Source organism: Gorilla gorilla, chromosome 1 (genome assembly GCF_029281585.2).
Source record: "Gorilla gorilla gorilla isolate KB3781 chromosome 1, NHGRI_mGorGor1-v2.1_pri, whole genome shotgun sequence".
Taxonomy (NCBI): Eukaryota; Metazoa; Chordata; class Mammalia; order Primates; family Hominidae; genus Gorilla; species Gorilla gorilla.
Window position 1 is genome coordinate 18,283,790 of NC_073224.2, and position 21,226 is coordinate 18,305,015.

The 21,226-nt window shown below is 45.5% G+C and overlaps 1 long non-coding RNA gene across 1 annotated transcript; it reads left to right on the top strand.

The window, feature by feature from the left end:
- The first annotated feature begins 2,769 nt into the window (after nucleotides 1-2,769).
- Nucleotides 2,770-7,205, top strand: LOC134758320 (uncharacterized). The gene is made up of 2 exons (XR_010133380.1): nucleotides 2,770-3,046; nucleotides 6,816-7,205. It is a non-coding gene; the product is annotated as an uncharacterized lncRNA (long non-coding RNA).
- Nucleotides 7,206-21,226: the final 14,021 nt, after the last annotated feature.

A 21,226-nucleotide genomic window follows, 5' to 3' on the forward strand; every position in this document is an offset into this window, starting at 1 on the left:
TGTGAAACCTGCTTGGTAGGGCTAAGGAAAGGCTTGGACTTTGCTGATGTGGTCACTTCTCAGCTCCTAAACAGAGTGGGATGTAGCATCTGAGTAAAGGCTTACCCTGGCTTCAGAGGAGCTAGATAGAGATTCAACCCAGGGCCAGGCTTGTTTCTAATTAAAGTGGGCTTACCTGTCCCCAGCACCTGCACAGGTAACGAGACTCACCCAACATGCCCACCACTGCTATATCAGGTACCTCTGTAATGCTCCATCAGAATAGTCTACAAGAGTTCACAGGTTGGGCACGGTGGCTCACACCTGTAATCCCAGCGCTTTGGGAGGCCAAAGTGGGACGATAGCTTGAGGCCAGAAGTTCAAGACCAACCTGAGGAACATAGCAAGACCCTGTCTCCATAAAAACTTAAAACTTAACTGGCATTATGGCATACACCTATAATCTCAGCTACTTGGGAAGCTGAGGTGGAAAGGATCACTTGAGCCCAGAAGTTCAAAGTTAAAATAAGCTATGATTGCGTCGCTACACTCCAGCCAGAGCAACAGAGTGAGAATGTCAAGAAACAAAAAAAAAAGAGTAACACAACTTCCAGAAACTCATATGCCTTAGGAGCCATGAGAGAAACTGCTTCCATTTGACATATGAGCAATGTCCAATGCTACTTTGGGTCCCATTGCCAATGTTTGCCTAACATTAGTAAATCATTCCTGTTTATACCAGGGTTTTGCAGTTATTTTCTCTGGAAGTTCTGTGTTGTGGATTAGCTGGAAGGCAGCGGAGAATTGAGTCTGGGGAGCCCCTTATGAGACGCAAATAGCTGAAAGGAGTGGGCAGACAGCCACAAAGCCCTCCTGCTCCTCCAGCTCGTTGGCCAAAGAAAAGTCATGTTCTGGCTACAAGTGACATCCAGAGAGCAATTTTACTTTTATTTCTACATTTTTACAATGTTCATTTTTTATTGACAAGGGAGACGCAGTTTATGATTAAACAATATTGACTTGGCATAGAGTCATTCTGGTTGCATTCATTTTGGCATTGGATTACCTGGGATCAAATTCCCGCTCAGACATTTGCTAACTCTGCCATCTTCAGCACTTAATGTACATGAGCTCTCTAAATGTCCTAGCAACCCTGCAAGGCAGGCACAATGAGTATCCCCATTGCACAGACTGGACAACTAAAGCTTAGAATAAGTAAATGCATGAGCAGGCATTTGATCCTAGGCAGTCTGGTTCCAAAATGAACATAACCAGAATGGGTACTGAAATAGTTACGATTCTAAACACCCCCTGTGTCAGCCAGCTCCAGCTGCCATAACAAAGTGCCACAGACTGGGTGGCTTAAACAACAGACATTTATTTTTTCACAGTTCCAGAGGCTGGAAGTCTGAGATCAAGGTGTTGGCAGGGTTGGTTTCTCCTGAGGTCTCTGTCCTTGGCTCGCAGATGGCCGTCTTCTCCCTGTGTCCTCACGTGGTCTTCCCTCTGAGTGTGTGAGCATCCCCGGGGGCTCTTTGTGTGTCCCCATCTTCTTACAAGGACACCAGACATACTGGACTAGGGCCCACTCCCTTGATCTCATTTTAACTTGGTTACCCTTTTAAAGATCTTGTCTCCAAATACGGTCACATTCTGAGGTGCTGTATGTTGGGGCTTCAACACGTGAATTTTGGAGGGACATGATTCAGCCCCTCACACCCCCATTTCTCAGATGAGGAAACTGAGGCACAGAGCAGTTAGAGCATGCAGAACGTCAAAGGTAGAGCCAGCACTTAGACCTTGGGCAGACCAGTCCGAGGGTCCTGCTGCCAACTTCTACGCCACAGTTTCCCAGGCTCGAGTGCAGGGGTCAGACCATTGCTTTACATCTTGAGACCATGATGCTGGCTGTTAGGAAACAAAGGTGCTGGGATTCAGGAGAGCTGGTAGAGTGCTAGCATCAGTGCCCTATGTCCAAGGCAAGAAAATAAAGGTAAATTGGAGATTGAGTGTCTGATCTCAGGTCTTACAATACATCTGCAGAGAAAAGAGAAGTTTCTAGAAGGCAAGCCCTCTGGCTCTGATCCCTCCAAGGGAGCCTCTGCACCCTGGCCCTAAAACCTGGTCCCATTAAGTGCTCAGGCCTGGAGTCAGACAGAATGGGCTTCTATGTGCCTTGGGTAAACCACTTAACAATTTGAACCTCTGTTTCCTCAGTGAGAAACATACACAAGGCTGATGGTGAGTTTTCTGAGACGAGACATGTTTCCAGCACTCCCCACAACACCTGGCACATAGCAGGGTGTCCGTAACTGCAAGCGATCATGATTGGGGTCCCACCTTACAGGCCCCCCTGCAGGTGCAGCAGGAGGAGCAAGGACACAGGTCATGCCCAGTCTGTGAGGAGGTGGCACCAGGCTGCAGCCATGAGTCTTAAGCTGAGCTACAATCTCCCCAGGAACAAGGAGATTGGAGCTCGATTCTACTCCTCCAGGTTGCAGGCAGAGCCAAATACACTGAGAGGCTTAGCATTCCAGATTAATTCTTCCCTCCAGTGGTTTGCAAAAGCTGTGAGTTTGAAAAGAAACAAACTCAAACTTTGAGAGTAAGAGTAGGGAAGTGGGAGATGGTACCGTTTCAGACAAGGGTGGGGTTGGTGGACATTTCGCAACAAAGCCCCAGTGGCACAGGCTGTATTTGGGCTTTCCTGCTGCATTAAGGGGTCAGCAAGATTGCCTTGGCTGGGAACCAAACTCATCCTGGTTTTCTGTCTTGGGATCTCAAGGGGCTAGAATGAGCTGCTATTCGGAGGGAGAGAAGAAAGCAGCCCCAGGAAGCCTGGCCCCAAGGACTGTGAGGTATGGTGGGGCCTTGTTGTGCCCTGGACTGGACAAGAGGCACCCTGGGCTCTGGACACAGCCAGATCTTTAGCCAATTGCATCTCCGGCCCAGGGCAGGCCCTTTATCTTATAGCCCAGTGGTGCCTCTCTCCTCACCTAGGAAACAAAGCCAATAGGATCCGCACCACCTCCGCCTCCGGGACATTGGAAGGACTAAATAAGATCAGGTACGTGCAAAGAGTTGCAAAAATAACCAAAAGGTAGGTGCTGCGTGGAATCCAAGCTGCTCATGTTATTGTGCGTTTGGCATCCTCCAGGAAAGCAGCCAGGCAGCGGGGCCATCTCGTGTGCCCCAGTGCAGGTGACAGAGCTCTAAACAATTCACACCATCTGAAATATGCAGAAAACATAACTGCAGTAAGCTCACGACAGTAGATTTCCCCTCATTCTTTTTTTGTAGAAGGTGTAAAAATAATGATATGTGATTATTATAATCACAAACTCCATGAAATTAACAATTTAGCCAACATTTATTGAGAAGCGACGAGGTGGAAGACCATGCTGGCTACTGTGGAGGCGTTCAGGGTAACCAAGCATATTTCTTATTTCCAAGATGTTTATAGATGAGAGGCAGAAGAGCAGTTTTCACTGTATCTGTGTGCTCGCTCTTCCTTTTATTCAATCAGTAAGCATCTATTTAATGCGTATCGTCAAGCACTATGCCAAGTTCTAGGGGTTCACACAACATAAAAATACATGAACATCATAAATGGTTTGATAGAACAAAGTATACAGGGAGCATAGGGAAGGGAAGGTTAATCCTGACTTAAGAAATCAGAGAAAGCTTCCTGGAGGAGGCAACATATGAGCTGTCTTTAATTGATGGCTGAACTTCTAATGCTTAGAGATGGGAGAAGAGCCCTGAAGAGAAAAGGAGGTAAGAATGCAGGCAACAACTCAGGGGGGCCCCTGCTGGCCTCAGTGTGGGTGGGTGCTTGTCTCGGTGTAGCTGGAGTGAACGCAAGAGTGGTCCCAGCTCAGAGCCGTCGGAGGGCCTAAGCTCCCCACCCAAGCCCCAGAGCTGGCCTCCCGTCTCTCTTTCCCATGATTCGGCTTTGCCCCGTTTCCCACAGCAAACCAGAGGTGAAGATGGGAATTCTTAACCACAGTCACTTTCCAGCTCGCCACCACTGCTTTCAGGTGGGGACCCTGGGACCCTCTTGCTGAGCTTTCACTGCAGACCCCGACTCACCTTTGCATCAACACCCACTAGGCACTGCGCCCCTCACTTCCCTGAGCTCCTCCCCCAGCTAGCTCTCCCATTCTCCCTTAGGTGTCTCTGAGTGGAACAGGGGCAAGATAACGTATGTTTCTACTACAGCATAATCCCAGAGCAGTATTGTGCAAAGGGCTAGGAGTTTCTTTCCTTCCTCTTGCCAAACCTTCCGACAGGGGTGGTGTGGAAGGTGCTGGAGATGCGGGGATCACTGCTCAATTCCGAATCCTCGACTGCAGAGCCGTTGAAAGGGTCAGAGCTGGGCAGCTGTACTGTCTTTCTTTTTTTTTTTTTTTTTGAGATGGAGTCTCTCTCTGTCACCAGGCTGAAGTACAGTGGCGCAATCTCGGCTCACTGCAACCTCTGCCTCCCAGGTTCAAGTGATTCTCCTGCCTCAGACTCCCAAGCAGCTGGGACTACAGGCGTGCACCACCATGCCCAGCTAATCTTTTTGTATTTTTAGTAGAGACAGGGTTTCACCATGTTGGCCAGGATGGTCTCTATCTCTTGACCTCGTGATCCACCCACCTCAGCCTCCCAAAGTGCTGGGATTACAGGTGTGAGCCACTGTGCCCGGCCCGGGCAGCTGTACTTTCTGAAAGAGACTCTTGGGTCAAGGGCACAGGGATGTGGGAGAAGAACCAGGCAGCAGCCAAGTCTGGAGGCTGTGGGGCAATGCAAGAGAGATACAGGGAAGACCTGGACTCCGGATGAGCCAAATGGAATGGAAGAAGTGAAGACATGTGAGAGAAGTTGTCAAAGAGACCCAACAGAATTTGCCAGTGGCCTGCAATTCGCAGGTTTGAGTGAGGCAAGAGGGACAGACTGTGTGGAGGTCTTGAGGTGGCTGACCAGGAAGATGACTGTCCAGTACTCCCAGCTGAGGAAGGAAGGAAAGAAAAGCCATTCTGCAGGCTGCGGGGTTGGGGGTGTGAGGGGGGCAAGCTCAGCTGGGAGCCTCTGAGTGGAGCAGTGCTGAGTACCTCTGTGTGGCCCGAGGAGGCATTGACAGGCTGGACGCTCACCTTGGGCCACCTGGAGGGCATCAGCCCCCAACACTCAGCACAGGGCCCAGCCACGGGCCAGGGAGGGAGGAGGACATGAGGCCCACCTCACAGGCTTCAGCAATAGCAGCAGAGTGTCCTGTCGGCGCTGCCTGCAGGCCTCCTTCTGCCCTCCCATCATGAGGAAAGCCCCTAGGAAAGGCCTGGCAGCAGTAAAGAGCGCTCCAATGTGCTGTGTTCTCAGACTAGAACCATTTCTGCCCATTGTAGATACTTGTCCTGTAGGTAATCCTACTAAACATTCTGGGACTTTCCCACATGCTCTAGCATGAAACCACAATCTCAGAGGCCGTGAAATTTAGCTCAGGGAGATTCTTTGGAAAAATAATGAATTATCCCAAGAGTTTTTCACATGGTGTGGGGACCAAAACTCACCCCAAATCCTACAAGAAAGCAGACTGCAGGCAGAGAAAATACTAACTTAAAAAAATTGTATTTCCATAGGTTTTTGGGGGAACAGGTGGTGTTTGGTTACATGAATAAGTTCTTTAGTGGTGATTTGTGAGATGCTGGTGTACCCAGCTCCTGAGCAGTAAACACTGTACCCAAAGGGTAGTATTTTATCCCTCCCCACCCTCCCACCCTTTCCCCCAGAGTCCCCAAAGTCCATTGTATCGTTTTCATGCTTTTGTATCTTCATAATTCAGCTCCCACTTAGGAGTGAGAACATCCGATGTTTGGTTTTCCATTCCTGAGTTACTTCACCTAGAATTATGGTCTCCAATCCCATCCAGGTTGCTGCAAATGCCATTAATTCATTTCTTTTTATGGCTGAGCAGTATTCCATCGAAAATACTGACTTATGCCAAAAGTAAGGCTAAGCATGACAGGAGTTCATATTTCCTTCCAGTGGCTGGTGTCCTGTCTCCATCCTGCCTGGGATAACACTGAAAATCGCCTTAACTTCCTATGTCCTGGTATGAGCAGATGGCCTGCAGGAGACTTGAAGGAGCTTAGCTTTCTTTTCTATCTTGAACACACATGCAGACAGGTGAATCGAAGTGAGAGGAGGCAAAAATGTCTCCCCCGACTCCCGTGGAGAAGTGGAGCTGTCCTGGTTGGACTAGGCATTGTTATCATCAGTTGCCAGTCCCTGGGCATCTGCCTGAAGGCCCCAGGCTTCCTGGAGGAGTCTTTTTCCTCACTACGTGTCCCCACCATAATCCATGTCCCTTGTATTAGTTTGCTAGGACTGCTGTGTAACAAAGGACCACAGCCTCGCTGGCTTAACCCACATAAACTTATCATCTCTCAGTTCTGGAGGCCGGAAGTCTGAGATCAAGGTGTTGGCAGGGTTGGTTCCTTCTCAAGGCAGTGAGAAGGTATCTGCTCCACACCTCTCCCCTAGCGTGTGATGGTTTGCTGGCCATCTTTGGCATTCTGGAAGCAGCACCCTCATCTCTGCCTTCATCTTCACATGATGTTCTCCTGCATGCGTGTCTGCCTCCAAATTCCCCCTTTTTATAAAGTCTCCCTTTATAAGGACTCCAGAATGACAGTATCTGAGCTAATCATATCTGCAACAACCCTATTTCCAAATAAAGGTCTCATTAAGAGGTGCTGGGAATTAGGACTTGAACATGTCGGTAAGAGGGTGGTACACAATTCAGCCCATCCCATTCCTCCTCTCTCTCTCTCATCAAAAACCTTTCACAGAGACCTCATTCCTAGATGTAACGAGGAATGGTAATGAACACGATCCTCCCCTCCCAGGATCTGCGCCACAAGAGAAGATCAGAAGCTTCAGCTGCCGGAAGCACTGCGGCGGAAACGTAGGTCCCCATCCAGGCTGATCTGAGCTTGGCTTTCTGGAGCACGCAAACCTCAATGCACTGAACTGCTGCCGGACCTCACCTTGCCAGGCCCGCTGTGCTCAGACTCACACATCGCTCCATCCACTGGAGGCTGCAGAGGCAAGATCCACCAAGAAGATGGTCTTCCTGTCCAGGATGCCCTTCCCTGAGAGAAGTGTATTTAATCTTAAATTCAGATGTTTGTTTGTCTACTCACTTAAAACACCCTGTTGAATAAAAATTACTCAAGGAACACATGGAGGCTTTGTCCATGTAAAAGAACAAGTATCATTCTCTTCCTGGAGCTGTCTCCTCATAAAATTGTCTTCCCTTGGTCTTCTAAATTGCCTTCCCCACTTTGCACCCTTCTCTGACCTCTTACCCATGAGACTTTGGAAGGACCCCGTGGTTCAAGGTCGGGAGCTTGTGTCTGGCTGCAGCAGTCATCTTAGACTCCCAGAGGCTACCTGCAGAAAAGTGGAGTATGTGATGCCTGCAGCCCGAGGGGCCATCCCCAGGGGAGTCACAACCAGGAGTGTTTGATGCCTGCCACTGAACGCACAGTTCCTTTAAAGGGAGCTTCAGATTATCTATGGGGAAGGGGAATCTTTGAGTGGCATTAGGGCCAGAAGGGGAGAGCTGGGAATTCATCTGGAAGCCAGATTTGCATAGCAAACACAATGGCTTTGCAGGAAGCATATCCTCATTTAGATGACATTTGATTACAAAAGGTGTTCAATGCTTATACACTGTTGGTGGGAATGAAAATTAGTTCAGCCCCTGTGGAAAGCAGTTTGGAGATTTCTTAAAGAACTAAAAATAGACCTACCATTTGAGCTAGCAATCCCATTACTAGGTATATACCCAAAGGAAAATAAGTCATTCTACCAAAAAGACACCTACACTCGTATGTTTATTGCAGCACGATACACAATGGCAAAGACATGGAAGCAACCTAGGTGTCATCAACGGAGGATTGGATAAACAATAGGCAGTACATATACAACATGGAAAACTATGTAGCCATCAAAAAGAAGGAAGTCATGTCCTCTGCAGCAACATGGATACAGCTGGAGGCCATTATCCTAAGCAAATTAATGCAGAAACAGAAAAATGAATGATCACATATTCTCACTTATGAGTGGGAGCTAACCCCTGGGTACACATGGATGTAAAGGTGGGAACAACAGACACTGGGGACTCCAAACAGAGGCGGGAGAAGGAGGGGCAAGGGCTGGAAACCTTCCTATGGGTGCCCTGTTCACTATCTGGGTGACGGGATCAATGGAAGTGCTGCACCAAACCTCAGCACTATGAAACATACCCTTGTAACAAACCTGCGCGTGCACCTCTTGAATCTAAAATTTAAATTTAAAATGTTTTTAAGATTTTTTTTTATTTGTAAGTTACTAACTAACTTGAGAAGGGGTCCGTAGCCCACGTCAGCTCTAGTGGGCTCCCGACCCCTCCTCAAGTTAGTACCCCAGTCCTGGGTTCTAGCTCTTCCCTGAGCCATCCCCTTCTCCCTTCTTCTTTGTCTTGGTCTATTTGGGCTGCTGTAACAAATTACCGTAGATTCGGTGGCTTAAACAACAGAAATTTATTCCTCTGGGTTCTGGAGGCTGAAAATCCCACATCAAGGCATCGGCAGATTTGGTGCTTCATGAGGGCTGCTTCCTGATGGCCATCTTCTCATTGTATCCTCCCAAAGGGGGAAGAGAGATGGAGAGCCGTCCTCTGTTTCTCTTCTTTTAAAGGCACTAATCTCATTCACAAGGACCCTGCCCTCATGACCCAATCACTGTCTAAAGGCCCCACCTCCTAACACCATCCCCTTGGAGGTTAGAATTTCAACACGTGAAATCCTGGGTGGACACAAACATTCCATGTAATGCCTGTCTCCATGGCCAGGCTGGTCAACTGTATCTCCTCTTGCTTCCTGATAAGAAATACCTTCTAGCCATGTGCAGTGGCTCACACCTGTAATCTCAGCAATTTGGGAAGCCAAGGCAGGTGGATCGGTTGAGCCAAAGTGTTTGAGACCAGTCTAGGCAAACCAGTCTGGGCAACATAGTAAGACCCCGTCTCTACAAAGAAGAATTTTTTTAATTAGCCAGGTATGCTGATGCATGCCTGTAGTCTCAGCTACCCAGGAGGATGAGGTGGGAGGATCTCTTGATCCCTGGAGATCAAGGCTGCAGTGAGCCATGGTCGCTCCACTGCACTCCAGCCTGAGTGACAATGCAAGACCCTGCCAAAAAAAAAAAAAAAAAAAAGGAAGTATCTTCTTCTACCTCTTTACCCCTTGATTCCCAAACTGCTTGACTCTTTGCATCTTGATATCTTGGTCTTGTTTTGCCCAGTTTAGATTTGTTCATCTGGCTCTGTACAAGTCACCTGATTTCTGCTACCCTGGAAAGCCTGCAGGACTGTGAACACCATACCCTATAATCAAGGGCCCAAGGAGCATGAACTGGCCCTGTCAGAAGCAAGGACTCTGCCTATTTGTCAACCCAGTTCCCTGAGACCTGGACTTAGGGACCCCCAGCTATCTCTGTTCTCTCAAGTGTAAAATGAGGGTCCAAATGATCCACTTTGCAGATTGCTAGGATGATGACACGAGGCAGCCATGCAAATCCCCCAGCACAACGCCTGACATCTCCCCGAATCCCTTAATCATTACTGCTGCCATCAGTGAGGCTCCTACCCTCAATGTGGCCTCACCTGAGCCTTAGGGCAGGGTGGCTTTCAGGAACCTGTGGTTCTGAAGAGGTGGCTGAGTCTGGGTTCCCTGCAAGGTAGGTATCTGAGTAAAGTAGTATATGTGGGTGCTGATCCTGGAAGCATGAGGGAGGGAGCGGGGCAAGGAGACGGAGAAGAGTGTGCTGTCAAGATCATCACTGCAGAAAAGGAGGGCAGGACCTCACCAGGTCCTCTGAGAAGGGTGCAGGACGCCTTGAAGCGCTGCTTTGAAGGGTGGGGCTGAGGTCTTTATCCCTACACTCCGTCACCATTAGTGGTTGCTCCTGAGAGGCTGCATCTCCTGTCGTTCTCAGGTGTCAGACTCAAGGGACATCAGTAAAGGCCCTGGGGTAGACAGTGAAAGGACACAGGCTTGTGGCAAGTGCTAGTTGCTGGAAGGGAGTTAAGTTCACATGGACTGGCCCATGAGGCTGCAGTGAAATTCAGAGGTGGGCGCAGGAGGTGTGGCCCCCACCCTAGGGGCGTCTGCTCCAGGGAGTGAGACCAGAGAGTGAGGTAGTCACCGTACTCATAGCGGCTGTGTATATGTACGTTTTAACTTCTTTATTTTAGTGCATTTGCTTTATTTTGTTTTACAAAGGTAATATATGCTCATGGTAAAATTCAAATAATTCATAATGTTGACAAGTGAAAAGTAAATAAAAGATACTTTTCTCCCCTAAATCTTTATTCCCACTCTCCAGAAGTAACTTCATTTTATAGTTTCCTGAACTTCTTTCTCAATATTCTATCCACATATAAGCACAAATACCTATTTCTACCTTTGTTTTGTTTTACCCAAAATGGATTCCAACCATACATAACTTACATAACTGCTTTTTTTTTTCCACAAACTAACATCCCCCCAAGATAGGTAGATGTAAATCTAGCCTGTTCTTCTTAACAGATGAATAATAATCATTGTATGGTTGTACCATAATGTACAATTGTCTGCTATTAGTGGCGATTTAAGTTGTTTCCAGTCCTTGCTATCACAAGCAATGCTGCAAGGACCATGTGTGTACATGTATCTTTTGCATGCTGCTTCAAATATCTCTGCAGAGTAAAATCCTTGAAGTGCTTCATCAAAGCTACGTTCATGTAAAATTTTGACAGAGATTGCTAAATTGCTCTCCAAACACATTGCATCAGTTCACACTCCCACCAACAGACAAGAGTGTGGGTTTCCTCTTATCCTGCCACGCTCAGAATTATCCAGTGTTTAAATCTTTGCTAATTGTTGTGCAAAAACAATTACATCTGGTTGCTTCAATTCTTTATTAGTGAGGATAAACATCTTTCCATGTAGCTACTGACCATTGCGTTTCTTTTAAGGAAATCACTTTTGTCTATGTTTCTGTGGGGTGCTTCATATTTTTCTTATCGATTTGGAAGAGTTCTTCATGTGCCGATAGGGTTTTAATGATTGAATCACCACAGTGAGAATTCTTTTCGGGCTCCTTATATCAGATTTCCCTTGACCTGGTTTATCATCTGAATCATCTGGGAAGGTTCACAAAGTACACATTCCTGGACCCCATCCCAGAATTCCTGACTCACTTTGTCTGCAGTGGAGCCAAATATCCGCATCCTTGTTTTTTTTAAAGCTCCCTAGGTGATTCTGGTGACCAGAATCCTCAGTGGCTGGCTTAAGGGACAGCAGAATTTACTACTTTCAGGCTGCCCTTTGTGTAAGACAGGTTCCCATCTTCTTAGGGCAAGTGAGAAGAGCCTGCAGTATCAGGTGTCTGCTACTTTCTCACAAGGTTTCAGAGGACAAAGAGAGCAGAGACTGAAATCAGGGCCAGGTTGAGCATGGTTGACTCTGACTCACTAGGCCTTAAACCCTTCTCCCCCAGAGGGAAGCATTGCCCAAAACCAAGAAAGGCAGCTAGCCTCCTGCTTCAGACCTCCCAAAAGGGAAATAGCAGGTTGCTTGCTTAGGGTCGTTCAGGATGTGGCTCACCCTTTTTGTTTGGGTAGATTGTTTCCTTAGGGCACCGGTTGCTGGCTCTGGTCCTCCATCAGTGTATTGGTCACTTTCAGGGCGAGTGCTGTGAGCTTCTTCCCATCCCCCACCCAGAGCCAAGTTCAGCCTCCCAGATGAGGCTGAGTATTCTGGGGGTTGAGAGCAGAGCTTCTTTCCTTGAACAAAGCAGGGTGTCTTCTTTCTGGTCCTATGTCATTGTCATTCTCTTTGGCATCCCTCCCATGTGGATGTGACTTGCAAAATTGGATTAAAGTCGGCTGTTTGTAACTCAGAATTCACTTTTCCATGGAGACTCTGTTTGGATGGAAGTTAACTGCCAGCGTGGTTGGTGAAAGTCCACTTCACCAGTGAGGTGAGTGGGTGTGAGTCCCAAGGGTGCCCTCCCTCTCCCTGGCTCTGTCCTCAGCCAAGCATAGGGGTGACCCTCACCTTCCTCAACCACAGTAGTGGCCTGGAAGGCAGGGCAGGGGAGCCCCCATTGTAGAAAATTCTTTAGAAATATTCTTTATAAATCAGACAACTCTAAGTTATACAAGTTGGGGACCTCTGATATTGCACAATTGTTCTGCTTTACTGTCCAAAGAATACCAGGCAAGCTTGGCCTATTTTATAAAAATAATAGAAAGAAGAATAGATCAAGTTTAAGTTCATAAATAAAACTGATTTATAGATTGTAAAATCCACTTCTTAAAAACTCTGGCGTTAAAACAAATTTACAGCTGGCTGCAGCCTGTAAAATCTATTTCTTACTTTCCCTCAAAAGAGCTTGATTTAAACTCATTTCTTCCCAAACCCTTCCAAGCACTCAATTCTGATAACACTCCGAATTACTGAGACTCTCTCAGTGTAATGGTACTAGGTTCATTGCCTGATGCACAGTGAGTCAATTTACTGAGACACCGAAGTTTGCAGCAGAGAAAGAGTTGAATAATTGTAGGGTAGCTGAACGAGGAGATGGGAGGAAACCTCAGTTCCAACTCCCTGAAGGGTTTGGGGATGGGTTTTTTCAGGGGTCTGGAGGGTTTAAGGAGTAGGATGTGGAAGTGGTTGATTGGTTGATAAGTGAAGGGGGACATTGATGATGAAACCACATTTCTGTGCTGAGTCAGTTCTTTGGTGGGGGTCCTCAGACCGATTGGCGTCAATCGTTCTGCCGGAATTCAGAATCTGAAGAACACCTTAAGCAATTCTCCAGTATAAAGGTCCAGCGTCAGAAATTCTATCTATAGGAATGGCAGGGAGCAGGTGGCCAGCGTGCTACATAGCTCTTGGTTAGTTAGCAGCTGCGGGGAAGGAGGTTGAAGGGCACCAGTGCTTCCTGGTCAATGCTTAACTATAATTCTGCCTAAAGCCTGGCTTGTAATTCTCGTTAACCCTGTGAGGGCAATTTCCTCAGTCCCAAGGACCCCTGCTCAGTTAGATTGTCATATTTTCCCTAAAGCTGTGAGTTACAAGATTGGCTGCAAGCAACCCTCTACCCCAAATTGCCGAATGGTGATTTCTTTTTCTTCCCATGACTTTGCCACTTGCACTGACCTTCACAGATTGTCCCTCTTGGAAGAGGTCAGGGATGGTCACTCATAGGATCATGCCTTTCTCATTTATCAGATATATATATATGATATATATATTTCTCATTTATTTTATATATATATATCAGCATGACTTTATATATGTAAAGTTACTTTGGATTAGAAAGAAAAGGGGAAGAAAAGGCAGCCCTTCTTCCAAGATGGTGAAGGCAGAGATGAGAACAGAGAGTCTCTACACCCAAATCTCAGGGTACCTGCATTGCAGCTATGAAAGTTCAATTATCCATTTAGTTGTCTAGACTCACACTGTAAGGGCAGAGCTTTATTTATTCCTGTCCTCCCTTCCAACCCTCCTTATCCCCCGCCCCTGCTTCATTTTTCTCCGCTGCATGTGTCATTATATGGCATACTAAATATTTTACTTATTTATTTATAAACTTCATAAAAGCAGGCATTTAAAACAATTTTTTAAATTCACCACTATATTACCAGCATGGAAAACCATTGCTGGCACATTTTGAATGCTTAATAAATATTGGTTGAATGGATGAAGATTGAGAACATTGCTCAAACCCTATCTAGGTTTGTTTTATACAGTGAACATCTCTGCAGATTTACTCCTGTGTTTACGAATTTCCTTCTTCACCCTCCTTCCTTGCAGCCCACTCTTTCCTTCTAGGTTCAGTCTCCTTGCTCCTGAAATACATACTTGGTAGTTCTTTCAGTGTGGTTCTGCTAGCCAAAAATTATTTAATCCTTGTTTGAAAATACATTTGTTTTCCTCTGATTCTTGAATAATGTTTATATTGCCATAGAATTCTAGGATATCATTTATTTTGAAATGAAATTCCAGTGTATCTAATAGCATCTACTTTTTATGCCATCTTTTTCTCTGTGGTTGTTTTTAAGATCTTTCTTTTGAGTATTCTGTAGGTTCACTGATGAATCTACATGTGGGTTTACTTTTATTCATGTTTCTTGGGATGCATTGCACTTCATGAATCTGAAGATTTGTGTCTGAAATCCATTCTAGAAAGTTCTTAGCCATTTTCCTTCAAATATTAATCTCCTCCCATTCTCTCTATTCTGTACTGGAACTTCCATTAATAGATAAGGTGGATTCTCATCATTTTCAGTAGTTATGTTCCATAAAGCCACCTCAAATATTGAATCAAGGAATACAGAAACATGCTCCTGGTGGAAATATAGGGTTAGATTTCTACAAATCTTCAGTGACAACATTTTCACCAACCAATCAATACATAACCTTGTTCTGTGTGTGTTTTTGGTTTGACTGCACAGTCATGAGCTACATAATGATATTTCAGCCAATGATGGACCATATATATGACAGTGTCCCATAACATTATAATAGAGCTGAGAAATTCCTATTGCCCCATGACATCACCCTGAGCAATTGACTACTGAGGAGTTGTTGGAGCTGGAACAGGAACACATATCTGAAGAAGAGTCAAGTAAAAGGAATCAGTAGAAGAACAAGAAGGAAAACACCCACAAAAATTCAGTGCAGGGTTTAGCAGAAGCATTTGCAGATCCCAACAAGCTCCTTAAAAAGTTGAAAACATTAACCCCAACACTGGAAAGTTTTCATTAGTAGACAGGAATGTTCATGGTGCACTATCTCCTTACAAGCAAATCTATGATTAAGAAAGAAAGTAAGAAACCAAGCAAATCACCATGGCCATATATGTCTGAAAAGAGTGACATCCCAATAAAAGCCTCAGGCAGGTCCTCCAGGAAATATTCCAAAAGAAGGCCTTGTTACCATAGGAGATAGTATTATGTTATTACCCCTGAAGCGCTTCCAGTGGGACAAGATGTGGAGGTGGAAGGCAGGGATATTGATGATCTTCACCTTGTGTGGGCCTAGGCTAATGTGTGTGTCTGTGTCTTAGTTTTTTTGTTTGTTTGTTTGTTTGTTTTTGTTTTTTTGAGACACAGTCTCGCCCTGTTGCCCAGGCTGGAGTACAGTGGCATGATCTCAGCTCACTGCAACCTCTACTTCCTGGGTTCAAGCGATTCTCATGCCTCGGCCTTCCAAGTAGCTGGGACTACAGGTGCCTGCCACCATGCCTGGCTAATTTTTGTATTTTTAGTAGAGATGGGGTTTCACCATGTTGGCCAGGCTTGTCTCGAACTTCTGACCTCAGGTGATTCGCCTGTCTCGGCCTCCCAAAGTGCTGAGATTACAGGCATGAGCCACCACGTCCGGCCCAGTTTTTAACATAATTTTTTTTAAGTTTTTAAAAATTTTAAATAGAAATAATCTTATAGAATAAGTATATAAAAGATTTTGTACAACTGTACAATGTGTTTGTGTTTTCAGTTGTGTTATTACAAAAGATTCAAAAAGTTTAAAAATTTGGAAGTTTCCAAAATAAAAAACTTACAGTAAGCTGAGGTTAATTTATTATTGAAGAAAGAAAAGTTTTTAAAATATAAATTTAGTGTAGCCTAAATATACAGGGTTTATAAAGTCTACGGTAGTGTGTGGTAGTGTCCTGAGCCTTCCCATTCACTCACCACTCACTCACGGACTCATTCAGGGCAACTTCCAGTCCCACAAGCTCCATTCATGGTAAGTGCCCTAGACAGCGTACTATTTTTCATCTTTTATAGCCATATTTTTACTGTACCTTTCCCATGTTTAGATATACAAATATTTACCATGGTGTTACAGTTGCCTACAGTGTTCAGTACAGTCACACTACACAGATTTGGAGGCTGGGAGCGATAGGCTACACCATATAGCCTAGGTATGTAGTAGGCTGCACTGTCTAGCTTGGTGTAAGTACACTCTGTGCTGTTCATACAACAAAATCATCTAAAAGCACATTTCTCAGAACGTATCTTCATCATTAAGCAATGCACATCATTAAGCGATATATTTTTGATGTTATTTTTTATTTTTTTACCACTGAATTCAGAGCCAATGGCACTACACCTTATGCATAAAGGAAACTTCTCTACCGTGTATTTTCTCCACAAGGCACATCACAGCCTTGCAGTGCATAGGAAAGCTGGACAGCACTTCAACACTATCCTTGGAGGCCATTTCAACAGCAAAATCACAAACAAAAAGCACAGAAATGTGGAAAGCGTGGCATTAAATACACCACCACAAGAACACTTGTTTGCAGCCTGAAAGCTGAAACAAGAAGGCAGATTATTGCCTCATTCCACCTCAGCTGGAAGCTTCTCATCTGGCCACTGAGATTTTTCACCACTCTGTGCATGGCTGCTAATGACTGCGAAAGTACTGCAAGTAATTAATCTTGGGGTTACAAATCAATTTTAGCAAGTAGGCAAATGAGCAATATGGAATCTGTGAGTAACGAGGGATAACTATCACTATTTGTTTTTGCTGCTGAGGAGTGTCCTTACTTTCTTAAAAGCTTAACTGTGCATTTCAAAAAATCAATTGTTACATGTTGATCATTACTTCTAGGTATTCTACAAACAAGAAAGTTTTCAGGTTATCTCATCCAGAATAGTGCCAGAAAAGAAAGTCCTTGTCACAAGCGAGAAATGAATAAATGAGTTGGTAGTTTGTGGGTTTAGGGTGTCTTGGTTTTGCTGTACATATTTCTTTTTTCTTTTTTTCTTTTTTATTTATTTATTCATTTATTATTTGAGACAGGGTCACAATTTGTTGCCCAGGCTGGAGTGGAGTAGCATGATCATGGCTCACTGCAGCCTTGAACTCCTGGGCTCAAGCAATCTTCCCACCTCAGCCTCCCGAGTGGCTGGGACCACAGGCATCACCACACCTGGCTAATTTTTGTACCTTTTGTACAAATGGGGTTTTGCCGTGTTGCCTAGGGTGGTCTCGAATTCCTGGGCTCATGCAATCCACCTGCCTTGGCCTCCAAAAGTGCTGGGATTACGCATGAGCCACCATGCCCAGCCTGGTTTTTAAAAAAATATTAAAAAATTTTTGAAATTGACAAATTTTTTTTTTTACTTTTATTTTAGGTTTGGGGGCACATGTGAAGGTTTGTTACACAGGTAAACTCATTTCACAGGGATTTGTTGTACAGATTGTTTCCTCACCCAGGTATTAAGCCCAGTATCCGATAGTTATTTTTTTCTGCTCCTCTCTCTCCTCCCACCCTCCACCCTCAAGTAGACCCCAGTGTCTGTTGTTTCCTTTTTTGTGTTCATAAGTTCTCATCATTTAGCTCCCATTTGTAAGGGAGAACATGAGGTATTTGGTTTTCTGTTCCTCTATTAGTTTGCTAAGGATAACGGCCTCCAGCTCCGTCCGTGTTCCTGCAAAGGTTAGGATCTCATTCTCTTTTATGGCTGCATAGTACTCCATGGTGTGTATATACCACATTTTATTTATCCAATCTGTCATTAATGGACATTTAGGTAGATTGCATGTCTTTGCTTTCATGAATAGTGCTGCAATGAACATAAACGTGCATGGGTCTTTACGGAAGAATGATTTTTATTCCTCTGGGTATATATCCAGTAATGAAATTGCTGGGTTGAATGGTATTTCTGCCTTTAGGTCTTTGAGGAATTGCCATACTGTCTTCCACAATAGCTGAATGAATTTCCCTCCCAGTAACAGTGTAAAAGCGTTCAATTTTCTCCTCAACCTCACCAGCATATGTTGTTTTTTGACTTTTTAATAATAGCAATTCTGAATGGTTTAAGGTATCTCATTGTGGTTTCAATTTGCATTGCTCTAATGATCAGTGATATTGAGCTTTCCTTTATATGCTTGTGGGCTGCGAGTATGTCTTTCTTTGAGAAGTATCTGTTCATGCATTTTGCCTACTTTTTAATAGGGTTGTTTGTTTTTCTCTTATAAATTTGTTTAAGTTCCTTATAGATGCTGGATATTAGACCTTTGTCAGATACATAGTTTCCCAATATTTTCTCCCATTCTGTAGGTTATCTGTTTACTTTGATAGTTTCTTTGGCTGTGCAGAAGCTCCTAAATCTAATTAGATCCCACTTGTCAATTTTTGCTTTTGTTGTGATTGCTTTTGTTGTGTCTTTGTCATGAAATCCTTGCCCACTCCTATGTTCCAGAATGGTATTGTCAGGCCTCTGAGCCCAAGCTAAGCCATCATATCCCCTGTGACCTGCACGTACACATCCAGATGGTCAGTTCCTGCCTTAACTGATGACATTCCACTACAAAAGAAGTGAAAATGGCCTGTTCCTGCCTTAACTGAAGACATTGTCTTGTGAAATTCCTTCTCCTGGCTCATCCTGGCTCAAAAGCTCCCCCACTGAGTACCTTGTGACCCCCACGCCTGCCCGCCAGAGAACAACCCCCCTTGTTCCTTTACCTACCCAAATCCTATAAGACGGCCCCAGCCCATCTCCCTTCGCTGACTCTCTTTTCGGACTCAGCCCACCTGCACCCAGGTGAAGTAAGCAGCCATGTTGCTCACACAAAGCCTCTTTGGTAGTCTCTTCACATGGATGCGCATGAAATTTGGTGCCGTGACTCAGATCGGGGGACCTCCCTTGGGAGATCAATCCCCTGTACTCCTGTTCTTTGCTCCGTGAGAAAGATCCACCTATGACCTCAGGTCCTCAGACCGACCAGCCCAAGGAACATCTCACCAATTTTAAATCAGGTAAGCGGCCTCTTGTTACTCTCTTCTCCAGCCTCTCTCACTGTCCCTCAACCACTTTCTCCTTTCCACTCTTCAATCTCTCCCTTCTCTTAATTTCAATTCCTTTCATTTTCTGGTAGAGATAAAGGAGACATGTTTTATCCATGGCCCCAAAACTCCAGCGCCAGTCACGGACTAGGGAAGGCAGCCTTCCCTTGGTGTTTAATCACTGCAGGGACTCCTCTCTGATTATTCACCCAGGTTTCAGAGATGTCAGACCACTCAGGGATGCCTGTCTTGGTCCTTCACCCTTAGCGGCAAGTCCCGCTTTTCTGGGGAAGGGGCAAGTACCCCAACCCCTTCTCTCCATGTCTCTACCCCTTCTCTGCCTTTCTGGGGGGCAAGAAACCCCCAACCCTTCTCCTTCACTCTTAACGGCAAGTTCCGCTTTTCTAGAGGAGGGACAAGTTCCCCAACCTTGTATCTTTGCCCCCCAATCCCTTATTTCCACGCCCCAACCTCTTATATCTCTGTGCCCCAATCCCTTATTTCCACGACCCGACCTCTTATCTCTGCGCCCCATCCCTTATTTCCATGCCCTGACCTCTTATCTGTGCACCCCAACCCCTTATTTCCGTGCCCCAACCCCTTTCCCGCTTTTCTGGAAGGTAAGAACCCCCGAACCCCTTCCCTCCATGTCTCTACTCTCTCTTTTCTCTAGGCTTGCTTCCTTCACTATGGGCAAGCTTCCACCCTCCATTCCTCCTTCTCCCTTGGCCTGTGTTCTCAAAAACTTACAAACCTCTTCAACTCACACCTGACCTAAAACCTACATGCCTTATTTTCTTCTGCAATGCTGCTTGACCCCAATACAAACTCAACAGTAGTTCCAAATAGCCAGAAAACGGCACTTTCAATTTTTCCATGCTGCAAGATCTAAATAATTCTTGTCGTAAAATAGGCAAATGGTCTGAGGTGCCTGACGTCCAGGCATTCTTTTACACATAGGTCCCTTCCTAGTCTCTGTACCCAATGCAACTCATCCCAAATCTTCCTCCTTTCCACCTGTCCCCTCAGTCCCAACCCCAAGCATCGCTGAGTCTTTCTAATCTCTCTTTTGTACAGACCCATCTGACCTCTCCCCTCCTCGCGAGGCTGAGCTAGGTCCCAATTCTTCCTCAGCCTCCGATCCTCCAACCTATAATCCTTTTATCACCTCCCTTCCTCACACCTGGTCCGGCTTACAGTTTCATTCCATGACTAGCCCTCTCCCACCTGCCCAGCAATTTCCTCTTAAAAAGGTGGCTGGAGCTAAAGGCGTAGTCAAGGTTAATACTCCTTTTTCTTTATCCGACCTCTCCCAAATCAGTTAGTGTTTAGACTCTTTTTCATCAAATATAAAAAACCCAGCCCAGTTCATGGCTCGTTCAGCAGCAACCCTGAGACTCTTTACAGACCTAGACCATAAAAAGTCAAAAGGCCGTCTTATTCTCAATATACATTTTATTACCCAATCTGCTCCTGACATTAAACAAAACTCCAAAAATTAAATTCTGGCCCTCAAACCCCACAACAAGATTTAATTAACCTCACCTTCAAGGTGTACAATAATAGAAAAAAGTTGCAATTCCTTGCCTCCACTGTGAGACAAACCCCAGCCACATCTCCAGCACACAAGAACTTCCAAATGCCTGAACCGCAGCGGCCAGGAGTTCCTCCAGAACCTCCTCCCCCAGGAGCTTGCTACAAGTGCCGGAAATCTGGCCACTGGGCCAAGGAATGCCCACAGCCCGGGATTCCTCCTAAGCCGCGTCCCATCTGTGCGGGACCCCACTAGAAATCGGACTGTTCAACTCACTTGGCAACCAATCCCAGAGCCCCTGGAACTCTGGCCCAAGGCTCTCTGACTCCTTCCCAGATCTTCTTGGCTTAGCAGCTGAAGACTGACACTGCTCGATCACCTCAGAAGCCTACAGGACCATCACAGATGCTCTAGGTAACTCTCACAGTGGAGGGTAAGTCCGTCCCCTTCTTAATCAATACAGAGGCTACCCACTCCACATTACCTTCTTTTCAAGGGCCTGTTTCTCTTGCCTCCATAACTGTTGTGGGTATTGATGGCCAGGCTTCTAAACCTCTTAAAACTCCCCAACTCTAGTGCCAACTTAGATAATACTCTTTTAAGCACTCCTTTTTTGTTATCCCCACCTGCCCAGTTCCCTTATTAGACTGAGACACTTTAACTAAATTATCTGCTTCCCTGACTATTCCTGGACTACAGCTATATCTCATTGCCACCCTTCTTCCCAATCCAAAGCCTCCTTTGCGTCCTCCTCTTGTATCCCCCCACCTTAACCCACAAGTATAAGATACCTCTACTCCCTCCTTGGCGACCGATCATGCACCC